A 17,337-nucleotide genomic window follows, 5' to 3' on the forward strand; every position below is an offset into this window, starting at 1 on the left:
AATATTTTTTCCCATTCCATATGCTGTCTTTTTGTTTTGCTTATGGTTTCCTTTGCTGTGCAAAAGCTTATATGTTTAATTAAGTCTCATTTGTTTATTTTTGCTTTCATTTAATCCATTTCAACAATATCCAAGCCATCACTGAAGATTTCCTAACAGAATACATTGAAAATAAGTATTTTCATATTAAGATTAAACCAGCGATATTTTAATAATAAAATAAGAAGTTTAAGGTTACTATTAATAAAAGTCTTTTGGAACTAGATCTTAACTACAATAAAAAATTTCTAAGTTAAACTATAAAGAATAAATTTAACTTTGAAATATAAAAAATCACAATATGGAATATAAGATAGTTCTTTCTATAGAAGGATAAATTGAAAGTTAACATCATTTGGCTAGTTTTGCAGTTTTCCAGAATGCCATGGGTTCTTAATTTATTACAATATCTAACTTATACTTGAAAACACTTTCCTGAGTCAAATTTTAAATGTAATTGTACAGAATACACCTAATTAAATGTCCAATTAAGAATACTGAAACAATAGGACATTAATTGCAGCTACTTTATTTTATTTTATTCCTTTAATGGAAGGAGGTAATTAGGTTTATTTATTTAGTAGAGGTACTGGGAATTGAACCCAGGACCTCATGCATGCTAGGCATGCACTCTACCACTGAGCTATACCCTCCCCCTCATTTATTTTAAAATAAGATTAAATTTATCTTTCAATATTCATGGGTTGTGAAAAAAAGTGTAGTTGACAAACTGTTTCCATTTTTACTTTTCCTTATGCAGTGATGATTTTGAACAGGCACAAGATGCTCTGGATTTATAAGCAGATTACGACCTCCCTAGACAACTGAATTAAGGAAGGTGAGAAACCTAAGAGTATTAAAATTCATTACAGAAAAATATTTGCTGAGTTTGGAATGTGAAACTTTAGAATTTTAACAGCTGGCATACATTAAATATCTTCTTAAACACCTAACGGCTGATCCAGCATTCCCACTGTATTTAGCACTCAAGCACTCAAACCATGTCTGTAATGTGATCCCCCCAAACTTCATGTTCATGTTGTTTACCAGCATGAATGTTCAAAAAATATATTAAAAATAAAGTTTTATGTGTGACTGTCTGGGTGTCACATTTTTGCTGTATAAGCCCTTAACACATAAAAGTGGAAGGTATACTTCATTACCAGGAGCATCTTAGAATTAGTTAATAGAGACCATGTGCATGCCAGCCAATGATACAAAAGGATTATTGACACTTCTGGTTATTTCTTTACCAAATTGTATCCTATAAGTCTATGTGATTTTTATCCCTCGTCAGGCAAGATGATGATGATGATGATAATAGCAGCTCTCTACTGAGAAAGAAAGCAAGGCACACTCCTGCGATCATGTTATAACACTCAATACTCGGCTTTGAGGGAATACTCCATTCCAGTTTTTCAGGGGCTTAGAACGTTGGCTTGATGTTCTACCTTGTAGCTTGAGTATCTCCACACAGCAGTTTCTAAACTGGAAGCTATTATCTATTAACAAATGTTAGGGTGTCTTCCCATTGCCTGCTAGCACAAGTGCTCCTGGTTTCATACCAAGGTTTGAATACCAGCCTCAATTTCTATCCACTGTCTGGGTAGCAGAGTATTTATTTTCCTACACATGTGAACTACAACCATAGCCAACCAACAAGCCCAAATGAAATGGCCTTCTGTTTTAGGGAGGTTATTTCAACCTGCTCTTCTGTTTCCAAACCCAATAGAGAACAGAACCATGGTTCTTTCCTGTATATCAAGATATGAAGAATTAATTTATTGCCTTCAAAGTGTGGAGTAGGCTATCTATGTTTTCGTTTCTAAGCAAAGAGTTCCTGGCATTTCAATAAAATGTTGTTTAATCTCACAGTTAAAGGGTCATGCTGAGAATTATCTTAACTTTTGTTAAATTAAGTAGGACTCTCAATCTTTCAAATTTTCATCAGTTGAATCACTATTTTATAATAAATTCTATAGTGCCTGGATCATAATAGATGTAAACAGGCAATTTATAAAAAAATTAATATATTCCATATAAGAAGCCTGATTTTGCACAGGATATGCACAGTACATTATTTGATAGACATGGGTATGTTATCTGATGTGGGGCTATATGATTCTAGACACAGAAATAAATGTATCCTCTGTAAGAGACTCCTGCCCTTGTTTGTTGAACATTATTTTCACTGAATTCATTGAGATTATTTTTCTACCTTTGCTTAAATATTGTCATCTTGGAGCAAAGAAACCATATTCTAAATTTAGAATGCATATAGATTACACCTTGCTAAGGATAGTTCTAGTTTTAGCTGGTTATCCTAGCATATTCATTAATAGTAGCAATTCCCCATTTTACTCCCAAAGTGTACTAATTTGGGTACTAGGTTACCTGTTCACTAAATAGCTTAAGACCGTTACCAAAAGTCCCAAGTTTCACAAATCACCCTCAACAGGATCAACTGCTTACACAGCACGGTTATGAAGCAGTGTGTTTCTCTGAACAAGACCCCATTAATGAACCCTCACTTCTCTATATACAGCAAAGCAGTCATACCTGTGGAGAAACCACCTTTTCTTACTAGAAGTACCACATGTTCCTTTCTACAAATCTCTATAGTTCCAAATCTTTTTTTTTTTTTTCCTGAGCTCTGATGTGATTCTCCATTCCCAAGTGGAGATGGTTCTGTAAATCATGACTTCTGAGCTATCAGTCATGCCCCTCCCTTGGAATGCTCACATCCACCAATAGATACTGCATTCCCAGCTTATTGGTGAGTCTTATGGTAAATAAAATTCAACTCTATTACTCATCACTCACTAATATTTAATACAGATGATATAATCTATTGTAGAGAATCAATAACTCTCCCATAACACTCAAGGATATAATAAGAAAAATGTTGCTCTTCCACCATTCAAACCCTTTTTTTATAGCTTTTTAGTCTGTAGCTCCTAAAAAGTACTCAGTTCTGAGTCTCTGGTGGTATCTTAGTCTGCTTGGGCCACTACAATAAAGTGCCATATTCTGGGTGGCTTAAACAACAAACAGTTATTTCTCATAGTTCTGGAGGCTGAGAAGTTCAAATGCAGTGTGCAGGCAGATCTGATATTTGGGGAAGACCCTCTTTCTGGCTTGCAGATGGCTGCCTTATATGCTCTTATGGCAGAGAACAGAAAGAAACAACCCTCTCCTGTTTCTTCTTGTGAGTATACCAGTTCCATCATGAAGGCTCCACCCTCATGAACTAATTACTTCCCACAAATCTTCAACCTCCTAATACCATCATATTGGGGATTAGGGTTTCAATATGCAAATTTGGGGGAGACAAGAATACACAGTATACAACAGGTAGTATTTACAGTATATACAGATTATAATTATTATCATTCATCTTTTAGCAAAACTCCTCTGTGCTATTATACAAAACACCATTCTATCTTTTTTGGTACATTGAAAATTCCGGGAAAATTGATAGCCTCTGAGCCAAACTTAGATGCATCAGTATACTAAAAATCACTTTTATTTTTCTAAGCCTCACCAAAAACAAAATCACCTTTTCCTAATTTTTCTACAGTCCCCATGAAGGATTGAGGATAATTATTAGAGCAGAGTCACAAAATAATCATCCATGTTATTAATAGTGTTATACATGATATCATGTGTGAAGAAATGTTACAAGGATATTTTTTAACACAAAATTACTTTAATAAAGAGATAAAAGTTACAAATATAATTATAAATTAAACAAATTGAATTGTTTATATAAAATTGAATCAAAATACAAGAACATTTATGTTAGCTGTGAAAACATGTAGAAAGTTAATACGGTATTTATGAAAGCGTTGAAAGAGCCATGCAAAGAATGGATAGAGTTTTGTTGATGACTACGGTATGCTACTGAGAGCATTCTGGATTTATATGGAGATAGGTTTTAATGAGCATGAAATTCTCAAAGGGCCAATTCATTATTTTCTGTTTGGAATAAACACAAGGTAATTATTTTATTCTATTACTTTACTGATGTTCTTGATAAAGCAGAAGTCTTTATTTCATGGGAAAATCAAGAAGTTAATGCCAAGAAAACTGATTATATACTAGAGAATATCCTTCAATAATCCATATACACTTTAAGGAAAATATAAATGGATAAAATATGGGATCCATCTATGACATCAAATGAAAAGTTCAGAATAAGTTCCATAATGTTGTAAAGAACAGTTGTTCAACATCTCAAAATTGTTTCAAAAATCAATTCAAAACACATTCACATCCTGATGCAGTTTGCACATACCTTGATCTGAAAAATCTTGGTCACATACATTCTAGTATGTCAGATTTATCAAAAAATAAGAAAACAGCAAGGAAAAGTGTGCAAATGAATATTCAAAGTGTTAAAGACAAAAAATACTGAAATTTCATATAAAATAAAAAAGCTGAAACCACCTCAGTAAATATCTAGGTTTCAGAAATTCTCATTTGAAATACAACAAATAACTAATTTTTGGTGGTTCTGTTATCTGTCGACCTGGGCAGGATAAGACATATGACATGTGGAAATGTGCTTAGTGGAGAGACCTATTACAAGTGCAAACACAGGCAAGCAACTGTTCGTCTTAAGACTTTGTGAAACGCTCTGCAGTGGAGGCAGAAAAACAGAAAACACGTTTAAACACAAATTACTTGTGTTTTATTTCTCTTGGCCTAACAATCTGTTAACTCTTATGAAGTTCTGAGGAAAACAAAAACCCAAGTAAGAAGAATGACATAATACTTCCTTTCCCATAATCCCAAAGAGACAATAATCATATCTTAAAAGGAACACATACGATACTCAGAATTTTTTTTCACACCACATGCTCTAACCACATTCTAATCATAATATATAAGACACTGCATGATAAAATTCTATTAAATCTTGTTTCAGAACACTAGAATAAATATGATGAACAATTAAACTGCTTTATGCTTTTGAACAACTGCATATGCTAAACAGTAATGAATAAATGCAATTTGAAATGTATATCTTAATTTAGAATATATGTCCTTCTACTTAATTGTAAAGGCAAACATATGGACACAATAGAGATTACTCACATAGTTCAAATCAACATACTCTTATTTGGTACCCATTGTGTGCCAGGTTTTTTGCTCAATGCTTTCAATAGATAGTGACCTTAGTTTTTGATACGCTGATAGAAACTAACACATCATATTCTGAACAAAAACTAATTATGGTAAAAATTTCACAACAGAAATAATATGAAGGACAACAGATTATCTGAAATACAAGTAAAATCCATTTTACACTTATGTTTTAGAAAATTACTTATTCTGAAATGGCAGTTAAAACTATTTTTATTTAAAATAACTTTACCAGTTATTTGTATTATGATCTATGACTCCATTTTTTCTAAAAATTGTTGAGACAGGAAATATAACCTTGAGTCATTCCTGTCTGTCTTTCCGTAAGTCATATCACTTCTAACTTTTTGAAAAGTTTGTGATTTTTTTTCTTAGATCATATCTAGATAGACACACAATTTCATACACATACAGTGTTTCTCAAACTCCAAAGTGCACGTGAATATTCTGTACATATGAACCATCCTGTTCACAGGCAGACTCTGATGCAGCAGGTCTGTGATGGGGCCACTCAATTCTGGATTTCCAACCTTGTCTCCCATGATGTTGATGTTACTAGTCTAATCTAGAGATAACATGTTGAATAGCAAGATTCAAGATGTTACCAGGGCAGAATAGCTTTTGGTCAGAAAGAGGGAACATCCAACTTCAAATCATTTGTAACTCTGCATGACTCTCTACTTGTTCTAGACAATTTAGAGACACCATAATCCTGAGGAGCCAAGTGAGTAGAAGAGGCTGAAAAATGCCCCCCAAAAAACTTCACATATAAACCCTGCAAACTGTAACTGTTACTTTATATATCATAAAGGGAGTCTTTGGAGATACGATGAAGTTAAGGATTTTGAGATGGAAAGGTTGTCCTGGATTATCCTGATCAGACCTAAATCATATGTATCTTCATAAGAGAAAGGCTGAGGGAGACTTTACATACACATAGGAGAATTCTATGTAAAGATGGAGCAGGAAGAGGTATAAAGATATTGACCTTGATGGTTAGAGTGATACAGTAGCAAGCCAAGGAATTCCAAGAGACACCAGGAGCAGGAAGACACAAAGAAGGAGTCTCCCATAAAGGCTCCAAAGAGAGCAAGGCCTTGCTGACATACTGATACCATCCCGGGGATACTGATTTCAGACTGTGTCCTCCAGACCTGTGAGAAAAAGCTGTACTGTTTTAAGCCACCAGGCTTCTGGTTATTAGCTATAGTAACACGGAAAACTAATATAGGAGGATTTGTCAGAAACATCTAATTACATATTACCCTCACAGTTTAGGGAAAGTTTCCTCACGAACCTAATACTTATATGAGTAATTTATTTTAGTGATCACATCTCCATTTAAAGTTCTTGGAGTTAAATATTTTAGTATTCGACATTGGAAGCCAAAGACTTAGAAAACTATGAAACAAAAAAATTACAAATTCTTACAATATTGTACAGCTGTAACACTAAAAACTAAATCTAAAAAATAAGAGCATTAGAAAATATTCTCCAAATAAATCAAGGAGTTAAATCAGTAGGTTTATGAAAATGATGCTCTTTAAATGTCACTTAATACTTTTCAGTGATTAGGTTTTCCAAAAATGAAATTCAAGCAGTAAAAAAAAAAGTGTCAATTCTAGGCCATCTGCATATGTTTAGCTGCAATATGATTCTAATCAAATCACAAATGGAAATTAAATTAAGTCAATTTTGATTTATACCTGAGGTGTCTCAATCAGAACATTTCATCAAACTAATGAAACTAATTCCCACATAATGTTATGAAGGTAATTGGTGCAAAGCAATAGAAAAACAAATTTTCAATAAGCGTTTTAGCAGCTATTTTCTATTACGATGTATTCAAAATCAACAGAACAGGAGAAGGGTATATAGCTCAGGTGTAGACTGAATGCTTAGCATGCACGAGGTCCTGGGTTCAATCCTCAGTACCGCCATTAAATAAATAAATAAATAAAAACCTAATTACCTCCTGCCTCAAAAAAAAGTATACAATTCAAAGTCAATAGGAATAGAAGATACATATGTATGTGTATGAGTATGCATATGCATGTATGTGCCTAAATGTTATTACATTAACAATCCATAATTCTATGCTATCTTAAGGGGAAAAAAATCCAGCAACCTTCGTTTTAATCCAGTTTTAACAATTAATACTTCTGTAAAAAATCAGAGAATAAATGAAATAAGACACTCAAGGCCTGGGAATTTTCTTTTTCTTTGTTCTCATTTTATTTTTCTATCAACCAAGATTAATTTAACCTGGAAAACAGTCATGTAAATTGTCTCTATTTCCTATTTTGTGCATAGGTAGAGGTAGTAGTTTACTTCACCTCTTCAACAAACGAAGAATTCATAAAATTTTTTTTAATTTAAATATGAAAATCAAATGGTTAAGTGTACACTGTTTAGTCAAAAGATACCATAAGGTTTATTCAGAGTTTCTTCTGCATGTACATGAATCATAGCTCTAACAAATTTTAATTCAAATTTCTCTTGTGCTATTTACTTGCTTTTGTCTATTTAATGTAACTATCATGTTATCTCTTAATTCTTAACTTTTTAATGCTATCTACTGCCTAAATCTTATAAAAGAAGGAGACTTAGGTGTCTTATAATATCACCTCCCTGTGATAGATACTGTCTTTTTCTATCCTTCCAATATCCTTAACCTAAATACTCTATTTGAAACAATGTTCAGTGTTTTTATTTTTATTAGGCAAATAATAATAATGACATTATTTATATTTTGTAACTTGTATTCTCTTTTACTCAGAATTAATGATTTATATGTTCTATTAGATTGTTTTCCTTGCATATAAACATTCATTAATTTGAAAATTATAAAATTTAAACACTTCTCTCCTTCAAGAAAAAACACACTAAAGGATTTACTAGTTCTATGTTTTTTCCTTAATGACAATTCTCTTGCATCTCTTTATTTTAAATTGGTGTCATTATTTGCCAACAGATCCTACAAATTTCTTTCTCTTTGTTTTCCCACCTTTCTGGTGAAGATTATTTTCTTACAGCTTTCTCAAAAATAGTTCTTGAAAGCTAAAGTTGCTGTGCCCTTGAATATATAAAAATGCCTTATTTACCATAATGATTGACTAATGTTGTCAGGTATAAAACACTTAATCAAAAGTAATTTTACTTTAGAATTCCAAAATTTGTGGCAGTTGGGACTAATTATTTTAAGAGGTTTATAAATTTACTTCTGTTGTATTTTACTCTCATTTTCAGCTGAATTCATATTTCAGTAAATATATGGCTGTAGTAGTATGAATGGACTGAGAAATTTTCTGGTTCTGTATTCTCATTCTGGCAACCAACTAATACAATTTCAATGTTAAATAAAACATACAAAACACTTCATTGGGATCAGGAAATAATGCACCATCAACAAAGATGACAAAGTATCAGTCAAAAATATTAGTGAAACAAGACAGAAATATGATAGAATAGACTTGACATTGCACATCTAACAAATATATTTTTCTCCACTCATTAAATAAATGTAATCTATTGCTCTTGGAAAAAATTCTGTCATCCTTCAAATAGACACCAAGGTTAGTATAATCTGGCCCCTATATTTCTCTCTAGCCACATCTCCTGACTCTCAGCATATTGTGTTTATAATTCTGCTGATCCATGAACTTTTCTTAGCTCCTTGATTCTTTAATTGCTTTAAATCCTTTAACATTTTGTACCTTTAAACCTTAATTATGTTTTATATCCCTTAAATAGTCCACATGATTAGTTTGGGCCTTCTTGTTATAAGAGCCTTGATTTTCATTTCTAAGCATTTTTATATATTTATGTTACTTAAATGAATTTAAATAATATTCATTTCAACTCTGTCTTATCTGAAAGGGGCTCTATTTTGTTCAATACTATATGCCCATGATGCTATACACATGGCCCTGATGTATTATTTGATGTCAAAAACTAACCTTCCAATTTTTTGATTTTCATATACACATAACAGACACACACACACACACACACACACACACACACTTCTTTTACTACCTATCCATTGAACTGAAGTATGATCATTGGGCTCCTATCAGTATGCATAGTTTAAAAAACTAAATAGCATATTGTTTAAATTGTTACTATAACTTTAAAATATATTTCTTGTCTCTCAGTAAAAGCCACCAGAATTTAATGTCATTTGCTAATTTATTTTAACCTGCTTAAATACTATGATTCAGTAGCAAATTCCTTTTGAAGCTTATTTCCAGCCCAGCCAAGGAAGTACCCTGAGGCTTTTAAACTGTTTTTCTTGCAAGGTTTGTTATTGTTTCTACAACTAACCATTAAGAGCAGCCAGGTGAATAGTAACTACACAGAAAGCATATACAATTCAAGATTGTTACACAAAAATCAAGATGAGTCAGGATTTTCTGACCATAAAGACAAGGATGCACACAAACCTGTCCTTTCACATTCATGATGTATCTACGATGAATTATGTTTTTAAACAAAATTTGCTCTGTTATTAAAAAGTGCACTTGATTCACCTAGATAAACATAATCGAAAATTATCAAGCCAGATAAGTAGAAGTGATAGATAAATCTATTAGTTATTTTTTTTCTGCTGAAACAAAGCTATTATATAATGCAAATTGAGGAGGAAAAACAAGACAACATCTTCAAATATCAACAATTTTGCATCATTTAAACTTTACATATAAAGGGAAGTAAATGAAAGGAACAAGTGAACACAGAATGGAATTCTACTAAAACACATTATCTTGTTCTCCCCACTAGAATGATAGACGATATAAGAGATACTTATTTTCTAGCTGGAGTTTTGTGATTATCAGAACACTACTTCCCATTAAAAAAAAAACAAACAAGTTTATTTGGAGATAAGTAAATCAAACAGGAGAAATATAGAAATTATAACTTTCTTGAGAGTATCTATTTGATATAGTCAATACATATCTCATATGCAGGCTTCATTTTTTTCAAAAACAAAAAAAATCCCTTTCTGATAAACTATATTTCATAGTTTAAAAATAGGTGATGTATTTTGTATAGAAGATTGATCTGATTTGATTTCATCAATTTCAACTTAATGTAAAACACTTCAACATATTATTATTTATTTAATGAAATAAATATCTAGAATTGGAAAATTTCAATAAAACTTAACACTTCAAAATTCTCTTTGTTAAATTAGAATAGTCAATGTCTAGCGGACATACTGAAAAGTTTAAGCATAGACTTAATTGATGTTTTAAGAATTCATGAGAGTATTTTAGTGAGGAAGGCTTGATTTCTTTGAACTTCTTTAGTCAGAGTAAAATATATGTGGTTACAATCAACAACAAAAAAATCTCATTGGCTTAATATCATGATTATTTGTCATTTTTATTCATATTTAATCCACTTAGAGACCAAGATTCCATCCATGTTTGGTTCTATCCTTCCTTATGATCTTGAGGTCTTAACCACTGAGGTGAATAAAGAAGAAACAAAAAATAGAATTATATATGGGGAAATTTTTTTTGTGACTAGTCTGGAAATGTCATTAGCTTATTCATCCAGTTAACCAGAACTCAATCACATGGCTACACTAAATACAAGGGAATCTGCTAAGTGTGGCCTAAGTATACATCCAGGAAGATGAATAAATGGGTTGAGCGAGAAAACTGCAAATCTCTGGCAAAAATCCAGTTATCCCTTTATTAAAATGTTTTAATCCCTCTCTTAATATAAACTTGGTTTCACAATATAGTGTTGCAAGCCAAAGAACAGACTGCCATCTCGTTTATCTGAATAATGTTCGTTTCCACAAATACACATGTATTTTCAGTAATTTAATTATTAAACATATCATATCTTTATACAAATAGGATATAAATATTATTTTTCTTATTTCCTTAAAAGTTCTCTATATTATCAATAATACAATTTCTATTTCTTTCCCCTTATAAGAGACTGAAAGTAACTATGAGAAACTATGCCAGCTTTTAAGAAAACACAAGATACAGTTACCTTACAAGTTAGATTAAATTTGGTATTTATTTAATAGCATATTCAAATCAAGACTAAACTCTAGTTTATATTACCAAATAATTGTTCCATTGGTCAGAATGTTTGATCCAAAGAATGACAGAATGATTCTCTTAACAAAATTTATATTCACACTAAGGTAATACAAATTTAAATAAAACATATTATTGTCTGCATCACTCTAGAAAAAACCACAATCTGTAGGTAAGAATAATGTAGATTTTACTTTTTGAAAGCAATGCATATTTTAATAAATATGACCATGGTGAGAAATTATGGCACATACACCAAATTTATATGTATGTTACAGCTAAGTAGTTGTTTTGGTACCACACTAACAAATGATCATTTATCTAATAACTATTAAGTATATGGGCATGGTTGTGAATTTGTGACCCTGATCAAACCACTAAATTTCTCTGTGCCTAAGCTTGTTCCTCATCTACAATTTGTATTTTTTAGTATCAATGTATCAGGGTTATTGCAAGGTTAGATTATTTAATTGAGATTAACTACATAGAATGGTGTCTGCCACTGAGGAAACACTCAGTAAACTCTGTTTATATTTGCATGTGTACTTTTTCAAGATGTATACAACCCTCGAAAATATGCATTCCTTTCATTATATTACAGATGAGGGAAACAAGCCTCACAGTGTCCTTCATAAGTCACTTATCACTTCTTTAGCAAAGAGTTAGCAAATATTTTATTGAATTGAATAATAATGATATGAACTAGGATAGAGCTAATAATATACAATAGATAATGTATAAAATGTGATGACAGAAAACCTAATAAAATGTTTAGGTTTTGTTAGTAAGATATTTCAAGTTATCTTTAAAGTGGCAACCATGTATTATTTCTAGATAATATTAAATGTATAATGTCTATAGATATTAAATGTATTTCCCCCAAAACTTCAAAAACTATGTGAGAAGCATTTTTGCTAAATTTAACAATATGTAGTGATTAACTTACTGTGTATATTAAGAAGCTAATGAAACGAAGGAAAGATGTGCTCCAGAAAAGTAGACTATGAATCAAATATAAAAAAGAAGGAATTCTTGTGACAGTGGATCTATGCAGGAGATATGTGATTGGAAGTCCTAAAATGATTATATAAAAATCCTACAGTTGGATTTCCACATTGCAGACCTAAAAAACACACATCCCAAATAGCAGTCAGAGGGCTGCGGATTCCAGGTAGAGGTCTTTAGAAGAAAAGCAAACAGAACTGGTGTTTGAACATTTAATTACATTGTTGAAAAGTAAGTGGCAGAATTGTTTACCGTGTACAATTAAAAATAACTAAGTAGAAAATCACATGAGGGAAAATAATGAGACAATAGTTAAACAAAGAAAAATAAAGAGATGTAAAAGAAAAAATATTGTATTATATTACTTAAACTCAGTATTGATTAGTGTTTACATACACTGTAAAGATTATTTAATCAAATACTTTGGTTTAACTATGAGGGACGATGATAATGAAAATATTGGTGGGAATATTTCATCTTCCTTGTAGCACTCATGAGATTATGCATAAAATACATAAATCATGAAACAGCCTTTCAATCGGGGAATCTAGAAAGAGAGAGATAAGTTCTGTGAAAAGGTAGTGCATGAATTGAGAATGGCTGCTTTGAAAGTGTATGAACATAGAAAAGAGATAGAGAAAGTGAGTAAAGGTTTTCATTGTAAGACTCATAGGCATATTTTTAAAACAATAAGGATATACTGCACTAATGAAAAAAAATTTTTAAGTTTAATTTTCTATTGTGTAATGTATTTTTCTGATTAATTAAAATATATGTCTTAAGCAAGCAGCTCTATTTTCAAATATGAACTTTACTTTATAAATCAAGAGTTACATTCTATAATGTGTATCCCCCTCCCTACAAATCACATACAAAAGATTTGTCCAACTCTCTTCTTTCAAAATACTCTCCTATTTTTCACATCTTTCTTTAACTAGCAGCTACATTCTCTGTATATATCAATTGAGATAAAAGCATCATAAATCCAACAGAATATTGGTCAGATGTGCATTTTATTTCATAAAGATTTGAGAATGTTTAAAGATAAGCACGTCTGTAAGAATGCATATGTCTTAGCTATTCAGTTTGCAGACAGTTCTAGGTGCGTATGTGTATTCTCAAGTAGTTTGGAATGAATCTCTCATGTCTAAGAATTTGAGAGAAAAACCTATACCCATCAGAAAACTGTATCTCTAATCGCTTAGAATTGGACTGTTTTTCAATTTCAGTTGTTATTCTTCCTTCACGTTTCTTAGCATTTTAGAGTATCTCTTCAATTATGCCCAAATCCTATGAATACATTGCAGATAAAATGTTCTCCTTTAAATTATGCTAGACTTTAACTCCCACTATTAAATGCCTTAATCAGTATTATGTAAGACATCACTATATGTTTCTAATCAGTAAACATAATATTTGTAAGTTTGCCAATGGAAATGACCCTCAATTAAGTAATACTGGTTTCATTAGAAATGCAAAAAGAGGGACCATAAACATCATTTTATACCATCTATGCTCTATCTTCTTTATAGGAACTTAACCCTTCAAAAAGGGAATAGGTTAATAAACCATGTCATCTGAGTGTCTATATGAAAGACCATGTTAAGAAGTTGAAATTTATGTTAAAATACAAAACCTCTATGAAGGCAGATACATAAAAAGTCAACTTTTTGAAGCAAAATAATATAAAAAGCATGAGTTCTAGGTCTTAAGATTTTAGTGAAAAGATTAATATGATAATACATAAATGGATCATTTCTATTAGCCTCATACTTCTTGGTTGCTGCATCTGAAGTGAATGTAACAGAAAATGGAGCACATAATTCGTAGACACCATTAATAGATTTCGAGCTCATATAGATTTTAAACCATTTCTGTTATTTTCCCCCTTTTGGTATGCAGTGTCTTATTAATGCATGCATAATTCAATAACATTTCAGGCTGTTGAACTTTAAAACACAGCAGAGATCTGCAATTATATTTGGGTAATTCACTTTGAGAAATTGCTGGCATGTACTATAATTCTATCATTTAAACCTTCTCCTTTAATTTTATCTGTTGATAATTTCAATTATTTTATATTGCCAATAAGTCACTGATGACTATACCAGTGAGATTTTGTTATAGGTATTAGTCAGAGAAGCAAATTAGCTTAAGTCGTATACTCTGCAAAGACAGTGATTTTTTTTTAATACTGAGAATTGGCTTTTAATATTAATTTTATAGCTGGTTTATTGGGTGTGCTATTCTTAGAAAAGAGTTTGTGTCAGGTGTTTCTCCTTATTTTAGTAGACACAAAGTTGTACATTCCTGAAAAACATTTCCAAGCTCTCTCTCTCGCTCTTATTTTCTTGCTCACTGGTTTAGTTTTGCTTTACAGGTGAAAGAAATTTCTTGTAAATATATTGCTGTGGCCAAATGTTTTGTAAGGTTTTCTGTAATATCTGATATTTATAAAGCTATCATATTGCCTTTTCCATAATCCCCCATCATTCTATTTTGCATAGAGATTGCCAAATTTCAAACTGTTCATTACTACAACAAATTCTTTGAAGTCTGCCCAACATGGCATCACTAATTCCAACTCTTAGAGGACCCTACACGTAGCCTTAGAAAATTTGTCAATTATTCCACATACCTTTTGAAAACGATGCCTTTTTGTTTTACAAAGTCACACCATTACGTATCACCTTAATTTGAATAGTATAATATAATATAGGGACTTACAGTGTCTTTAAGCTATACTATTCATGATGCTTATTAGTGTTTTATGTATTAAAGATTGAAGTTATCAGTGTAATTTAAAAATTGCTTGTGGGCATGAGCCATATTTCGTATTTCATTTAAACCACATGGTACTTCCCATAATGAAAAGCATTTTGGCAAGTCAATATAGCAACCTCATTTAATAATATTTATTTTAATGTTATTCATTGCCTACCTACTAAGCACCAGATACTGTATTGAGTATTCAATACATTTGGCTCATGAAGCTCTATTCAGGTTCCTAACAGCAAGTAGCAGCTTATTAATTTGGTGATGTATGGGACCATTCAGGTGATTCTAATTTTATTACACTTTGCTTTATTGCACTTCACAAATATTGTGTTTTTTTAATAAATTGAAAGTTTGTGTCAACCCTGTGTCTAGCAAGTCTATCAGCCCCATTTTTCCAAAAGCATTATTTTTAAGTTATGTACATTGTTTTTTAAACATAATGCTATTGCATACGTAATAGACTACAGTCAAGTGGAAACATTAATTTCATGTGCACTGAAAAACCAAAAAAAAAAAAAAAAAAAAAGCATGACTCACTTTTTTGCAGTGGTCTGGAACTAAACCTGCAATATCTCTGAGGTATTCCTGTACTTGAAAAATTCTGTGCCTATTAAATTCTATGCTTAGTGAAAAATGCATGTTAAGTTGGCTTTATTTTAGATTTTTAACTTATATTTTGTTGGCATCAATACAAAATTGGCACTGGCCATACTGAAGTATATAAAAACTAGAAAAAGGATTAAAAATTAATGTTGGATTTGAGGAATATATAAATGTTGATACTTCACCAAATAAAACCCTGTAATCTGCAGAATGAGGGAGATTTTTATCAAGTAGCACTGACAGGCTTTCTTCATCCAAAAGCCAGTTGAACCATAAAGGACCTCTCACAGGTACAGGCAAGTAAGAAAATGTACAGAAAAGAAAAAAGGCAAAGTTCTGAAAGTCAAAGAGAACTATCATAAAGGGAAGCCAATTTCAGTAAAAACTGGCAGATACAGAAGAGATACACTAAGATTACATTAGACGACAGAGAATTACTTTACAATTTGTGAAAATATGACCAGACATAGTTCGAGGTAGACAAATGAAACCGATAAAGTGAAGCAATGTGGACAGCAATACTGAAAACACACACGTACAGACATGCATTTTCTGTCAGATAGTAGGTAACTGTGATGGTTGATATTATGTGTTAACTTAGCTAGGCAACAGAACCCATACTTGATTAAGTATCAGTCTGAATGTGTCTATGAAGGTATTTTTCAGATGAGATTAGATTAACATTTCATTCAGTAGACTTAGAATAAAGTAGATTATCGTCCATTAAGTGGTTGGGTCCCACCTAATCAGTTGAAGACCTTAAGAAAAGAGACAGGTTCAGAGCGAGAGGGGCAGGAATTCTACCACCATACTGTCTTCAGATTCTAGCTGCAACATCACCTCTTTAAATCTCCAACCTGCTGGCTGACCCTGCTGATTTTAGCCTTGCCAACCTCTTCAATCAAATGAGTCAATTCTTTAAAATAAATCTCTCCTTTCTCGTGTGTCTGTATCAATATACCTGTCTCTACCTATAAATAAGGATAGATCTATTGATAAATATAAATACAGATGGCTGCGATACGTCAGAAAAAGAAAATAATGCTCTAAGATTGCTCTCCACGGAAAAGGCGCCATGAACGGGTAGCAGTGGTCTCTTGGGGTGAATTTTAGACACCCCTAAGCCGCCGGGAGAAACAACTCGCCCCAAGAATGTGCAACGGAACTCATGTCTGGGTCAATGAGGCCCTGGACCTTGGCAGACATCAGAGAGAGCCCCAGGCTTCTGTACTGGAAACCTGCTTCGCTGCCTCAGGCCCTGTGGGCTCCTGGAAGGTTCTCAGGTTTGCAGCCCCACCATGAGCACTTCACTCCCACCCCCACACAGCCCGTGCCGGCGCCCGCCCCCCAGTACCTGGCAGGTCTCACGCAGGCTCCACCGCGCTGTGACTGCGTTGGGGGCAGCTCAGAGGTGTCCACAAGAACTGGGGTATTCCCGGTAGACGACAGGAGCCACACCTCTTACTAACAAACCTGGCGCGAGCAGCCTCTGGCGCCCAGACCACAGGTGTTTCCCATCCCCGCTCTGCCCTGCAGGCCACCGTAGGATCCCGGAGATCCCGCGAGATCCCGCGAGATCCCGCTTCTTCTGGGAGGTTGGCGGACTCTCTGGCGTCTCGGCCTGTTTCAGCAATTCTCTGCGCTGCCGCCGTTGCTCAGCGCCGCCCAGCCGGTCTTCTCCCTGGATATTGGTCTGAAA

The 17,337-nt window shown here is 32.8% G+C and overlaps 1 pseudogene; it reads left to right on the top strand.

The window, feature by feature from the left end:
- LOC105073247 (ubiquitin-conjugating enzyme E2 J2-like) overlaps nucleotides 1–16,940 on the top strand; it is a 110,732-nt pseudogene extending 93,792 nt beyond the window's left edge.
- Nucleotides 16,941–17,337: the final 397 nt, after the last annotated feature.

Source organism: Camelus bactrianus, chromosome 1 (assembly GCF_048773025.1).
Source record: "Camelus bactrianus isolate YW-2024 breed Bactrian camel chromosome 1, ASM4877302v1, whole genome shotgun sequence".
NCBI lineage: Eukaryota > Metazoa > Chordata > Mammalia > Artiodactyla > Camelidae > Camelus > Camelus bactrianus.